This window comes from Plectrocnemia conspersa, unplaced genomic scaffold, assembly GCF_051122295.1.
Source record: "Plectrocnemia conspersa isolate PC_06_02 unplaced genomic scaffold, ASM5112229v1 ptg000013l, whole genome shotgun sequence".
Lineage (NCBI taxonomy): Eukaryota > Metazoa > Arthropoda > Insecta > Trichoptera > Polycentropodidae > Plectrocnemia > Plectrocnemia conspersa.
In genome coordinates, this window is record NW_028277177.1 from 16878139 (window position 1) to 16884751 (window position 6613).

Sequence of the window (6613 nt, forward strand, 5' to 3'; positions counted from 1 at the left end):
CGTGTACATCTTTTTTGCTTCGCTAGCTCTCGAGGGATAAAGGGCACAATGCGGCCATAATTGAATGTAAAAGGTTGTTTTATTTTTTTGAATGATTGATAGGTTAATTTTACGTTCGTTTTTACGAACCAATGAATTCTAAAAAATGGCATAAGCTCTTAAAAATTGTACGCTTTAGGTATGAAATTTGACGTGCACTTGTAATGGCTTTCGCTATTGCGAACATTAAAATAATATATAATATAAGTTAATGAGAATTCCACACATACATATGTATGTAAATAACAAACATATAATATGATTTATGTTCGATTTTATCTATAGAATAGAATATAAATCATTTGTTGAGTTTGTTTTATAGATATTGAATACCCAAGTATATTTGTATAGTTTATGAATTGTTTTATTTTATTATGAGTGATTCGCCAAACTAACTAAATTTATGTAAAACAAAAAATTAACTAAGCGCTTTTATAATTGTATAGTTAAATTACTCTATAAAATGTCCTGTGGAATTTATTTATGTGTATAATTAATCTATAAAATGTAAATCTTGTGAAATTAAATCACAGTTTAAAAGAAAATAATAATTTGTGATCTGCGTTCGAACGAGTCTTGACATTTTCGTGAGATTATATAATTTTTTCGTATTTAAGTGCATATATATTTATATACGTTAAACCAAATACGTGAAATTGCTTATTAAATGAAATAGGCAAAAATATCCTAATTCATAAAAAGTGCAAGCCCGTTGCTTAATTTATGAATTAGGCAAAATCATAAGTGAAGCAATGTGTGAATCGGGCACAAATTATTGTGCATTGAGCAAAATATATAGTAGCCCTTCAGTGGTTTAAAAAAAAACAAATATTATTTCATTATATTAAAATTAATCAATTATTAACTACATTGATGTACATCTTCATTTAAAATACCAAAAAATTCTAGAACTATATTAATGGCAAATTTTATTAACAGTTATTTTGGAAGGTAAGGAACAAGCAAGCAGGAATAAGCAGGAGAAAAAAGTTGGACTTTTCAGTAAACGTGACGTTTCGCAACTGTCAAAAATTACATTTGGCTTAGTTCTATAAAACACTACCGGAGCGTTACTATCTCAAAAAAGATTAACAAGCACATTTTTATTACAAAAAAAAAACACTGGATATATGTATATATATTCATAAAACATTGACTCATTTAAAGCGTAATTATCTAGCCGAATTCTTAGCAATTATAAAAAATATATTGATGGAACATTAGATTGTCTAATAAGATTTTTTAACGCTGTTTTTTATTAAGTAATTTTTACATGAAACACTACACTAATTTGGCGCGCGTGCTTGAATATAGGTTAATGACAGCGTATTATTACGCCCTGTCCTTGGTTACTTTGAAATTATCGGTATATCGGTATATCAGATCAGTTCGCTCCATAAACTATGCAAAACTTAATAAAACACCGTATTTAATTATGTTATAACATACAAGAGTGGTCATTTTGTACAATTGCATACTCCACGCATAAAGATTATTAATCCCCATTTAAATGTATAAATGCGACACGAGCTCGCATTATGGAGTACATAAAGAAGTTTAAAAAGTGAAACCGGTCGCTTACATATGATATTCGAATACACGCGTGTATACCTATATGTATGCATATTTAGACAGCTTATTGTTCGCAATGACATGATAATGGTTTCGCTTTTGGTTACTATAATACAGCCTTTTGTATATTGAACATATTCATACGCATTACAATGTACTTATACGCCGGCAATATAAAAATATACCGCAAAATGCATTATTGAATTATGCAATTTTTTCATATAAAAAATGTACCGATTCATACATATGTATAAACATATTAATATTTTCAAGTGATGAGTGGCGTAAAAACGAAAAACGAGCTGGATTTTCATCGACTTTGACGAAGGTCTGACTAAACCAAAAAGTTAACGAATCTTTGTCTTAATATATACGAAATCTTATTATGTAAAATGGACCAGTTTTTTTTGGTGACCTTTCGTTTGATGAAAAAATCGCACTGGAATGCGCCGAGGATCACAATAAAAGATGCATTGTAAAAAGAAGCGATTGGATATAGGTTGATTTTTTTGGTTTGCCATTTTTTCAATATGTACTACGGGTGTATTAGATATTTTTATTTATAAACTGAACCCCTAACAGGTAGGCGCTAATTGTTATATGTAGTATAATGAACCCTTCGCATAATGAAGCGTCTTTAAATATTATATGAGAGTGGTTATTAACAGATTGCCCATTGGATAGGTATTTTGATTGCATCATTAAATTATTAAATATATGTATATACAATTATAAATGAAAAGAGTTTTTGCATTCATGAATTCATTTTGTTTTTACTAATTTGTATACTTAACTATATTCATTTTTTTATGTATTTTTATATATTTAAAAAATCCATAGGCTATTTAAATACAGAAATTATTGTATAAACATATTCATAATGATGAATATGTTTATACTTTTACAAATAAACTATTATTGAGAATATGCTGAAAGAATTCACGAAATAACAATAAATACATTTCTTAAAGGACCTAAAGAAATAATTATTTATCCGAAGATTCTAAAGACTAAATTTTCACTATTTCAGGCAACTAATAAAAGAACAAAAAAGGTTCTTTATTCGATGGTATAAAAACTATAAAACTAATGTCAGCAGCCATTGAGAGTATTTTCTACATCAGGTAATTTTATATTAATAATAAGTGCAAGATTTAGTAAAACTTAACATTGAAAACATGTTTTTGTATAAGCCATAATAACGGGGCATTCAGAGTTCTGGAGCAGCAGATATTTTTTATAATATTATAATACATTTGTACCTTTTAAAAACTTGTGCCACCCTCCACTTAAATTCTTTGGAAAATCTGGCCCTCAGTGAAGGATTTTAATTTGCTACTAAATAAATAAAAGTATTTTAAATTGCAAACTTAAATTGTATAAGGAATATTATAAATAACAATTAAATAAAAACGAATGACACTGAAATTGATTAATTAACAAATAAAATAATTAAATCCATAAAAATAAATTTACCATATATATTTGGTAAATACATATTTTGGTAAAAAATATTTATGTTGTTTCTTCAAGCCTAAAATTATATGCAAACACTATTGTAGCTTTTGAAAGATGTTTCTGAGGTTGAAAAGATTTTTTTCTGTCGGCAATGTAGTAAGGACCAGCGACGAATTAGTCTTTGACTTGTAGTGAAAACAAATACGACGACTAATTGCAAAATATTTTTAATAATAAGCTTATAAATAAAAATATAAAATACATGGAACAAAAGATAAAAAGAGATAAATGAAAATATAAAATATCAAGAACAAGAGATTATCGTGATGATTAATTATCATCGAACTATAAGGTATAAACATATGTAATATTGAGCTAATTCAGATCATAGAGAATATCACATATGTATATGCAACAAAAAGGAATGTATACATATATATGAAACATAGCAACTTTGCTGGCTTTCAAATAAAACATTGCAACTGGCATTAGAATAGCAAATCCTTGATTCAAAGCCCGGTACACAATTTAATCAGTAAGAGCATGTTGTACCGCATTTTCTCAACTGTTGACGGATATACTTATTTACCATAAAAAATATACGCACATGCAAATCTAACGCTTAAGCGATAACCGTTCAAATTTACTATACCAGAATAAAGAATTGTTTCCGAAATTAAAATCACAGGTCAGTTGGCCTCGCGTTGATTTACTGTGCGAAGTACATTGCCCACGAGTTTTCCTTTGTGTTGGTATCATACAATTATTCACGATAGCTTATACCTATGCTGCACAGCCTTAAAGTAATTTCCCTCGCGACAACCAAGAACAAGCCTCATACGACTATTTTAATCCAAATAAAAATGTACACACACGTTTTCTTTATTAACAAAGTATGACCTTTGGATTGCCAATCGATAAAAATAATTTAGAATGTACATTAGCTTTTTTTAAAGACATTTATTTTAACGCGTCTGGTGTTTGTAATAAAATAACACGTACACGTATCTATCGAATTTCCCAATTTACGATTAAAATTCGATTCCGAGTATTCGTACACAATTTAACCGGAACGTTCATAAATATGTATGTTTTTTTGGTGTCGAATTGCCCTTTTTATGGGACGTCTCGGTGGTCAATGCGATTGTATAGTGTTGTACTTTTAAAACAGTTTTATTAATAATAAATTTTATTGAAATAGGTAATGACAGCGCTGTCTTATGAAATATGCTATTAAAACACATTTTTATATACGTACATATGTTCAGATTTAATAACAAATAATATTGATAAACTTCAATAACAAATTATGTTTAACCACACGATATACCAGTGGTCGATGAATTACACTTGGGTTCAAATCCCATATGAATATTTGTGTTTTTTAATTTGTATCGTGTCTGCATGATCGAAATTAGTGATTATTATTTAACTATAACTCTGATCGATCATCACATATTAGGTTTTCATATATTTTCCTAATCTCATGGACGGATATCGTGATAATTATTCAAATTGAACTAGTTCGTAAATATTTTGTAAAAAAAATCTAAGATTGAGTTATTTCAGCTCATAAAAAAGTGATATATGTATAAAAAAAATGTTATGAAATAGGCTCTATTTCTATTATCGCTATTAACTAACTGAATTTTGACTTATTTTCTGAGTAACTAAAATTCTAAAACATATATTTTAATTTTCTTAAGAAGTGAATTAGATGTGAAAGTTTACTTAAAACATTTGATAACATGATAATATATTTATCAATTTGCGATTTTTTACAATCATTATGTTAAAAATTAAATGCTAAAGATATTGTAGAATTATCACAATTATTAAAATGACTAGTAATAAGTCTGCTGAGCATATATGCAGTAGTATTATAATAGGACAGTTTTCAAGCTAAACGTAAATGAAATCACTTTTAATGGAATTTCTGTTTATACACACGAGGTTTGTGCATGCAAATGTGATTGTTAGTGTATTGGTATGTGTGTGTGTCGAGTGGCTGTGACCGTGGTGTCTAGTCGCCAAGCAACAGGGAGGTACACACGGAAAGCTTGACCTGTGTGACGTCAGAGGAAACCCCCGTCTCTCCCCTCTGAACCTAGAGCTGCTCCGAGGTAAGCCATATACGTTCAATATATGCATATCATTGATGTCGATGGCCATTACATAAAATCAATTTGTTTTCCTGACGATCATGTTAATACGTATGGCGTGGGTTAGAATCCCATGTGTAAAAACGAATGAATGCACACTGGTCGATAATATTCATAGAAATAAAAATGAGCAGACTTACTTTTAGGTGAAAATGATTCCGATACATATGCTATGGAAATCTCATATCTTAAAAATCAAGAAAATGTGTCAATTCCATTGTCATTGAAAGCAACACTACAATATAAGAAAATACTTACTTTGCCTGTGAAAATAAGGAGAAAAATCACATATAAATCTAGAAGATTAGAATCATAAATCATACTATTAGATCCTAAATTTTAACTACGTTTTTTTACTATGAAGGTTTATTCCTTTATCAAATTATTTAATCTAATGAAGTTGTAACAATAGGTTTATGCATGTGTGCATGGTTCCGATTCAACTAACGTCTTTAGTTGGTTGAATTATTCATCTTCAATGCTCACCGTACGTTATTTAATAGTACTTACAGAAAAAGCATTGTTTAATTAACAGATATTTTCTGCTACTTAAACTATCCGTATTGAATCCTATGATGTGACCAAAATAAAGAGACGCTATTAATGTGAGCGCGATGAAATAAATAAATTATCTTTTCTATTGTTAATGAACACTTGAAGTTAATTTTTGCAACTTATGTACTCTTTGCTTATTTTTATATGGGCATGATACTACAGTAGTTAAACTACAATAATATATAATATTGATTTTAGCCTTTAATTTGTATTTTTTAAACTCGAATATTATACTTTTATATCATAATTTCTACTATAAACTTTATAACTGCCTTTTAATGGTTATTACTTAAAAAGTAGAGCAATATTTATAACTATATTTTCTCCGCCACTTTAAAATATGTTTGAACTACATATATAAAGTTTAATTATTATATGGACCACTTTATAAAACACTTACGCATTCTCAAACGGAAGCTCAACTTGCTGTGCGATTTAGAACAGGAACACAAGAAGCTACATTCTGAATGTAGGCCAGGCAAGCTTTTATGTAAATTTTGTAAAAATTTGCTTGTGCTTCAGCTTGCGGCACAATAAAAAATGGCGTGAAGCTTCTATTTAGGGCGTGAACAAAGGAAATGAAACCTAATAAAAAAGTAAGATTACCTTTAGAAAATTATAATAGAAAAAATTAACCTAAATGCTTGTGACACAATTTTAATTTATTTTATGTAATAAACGTTTCTAAATATGATTTAAATTATAAATCAACGATTTTGAGTCTCAATCTAAAGTTTAAATTACTTAATAACGATTCGTTTCATGTAAAAATATTTTTAGAGCTGTTTAGAAATGACCTATCCTTCTGAGTTGCGTGATTGGATAGT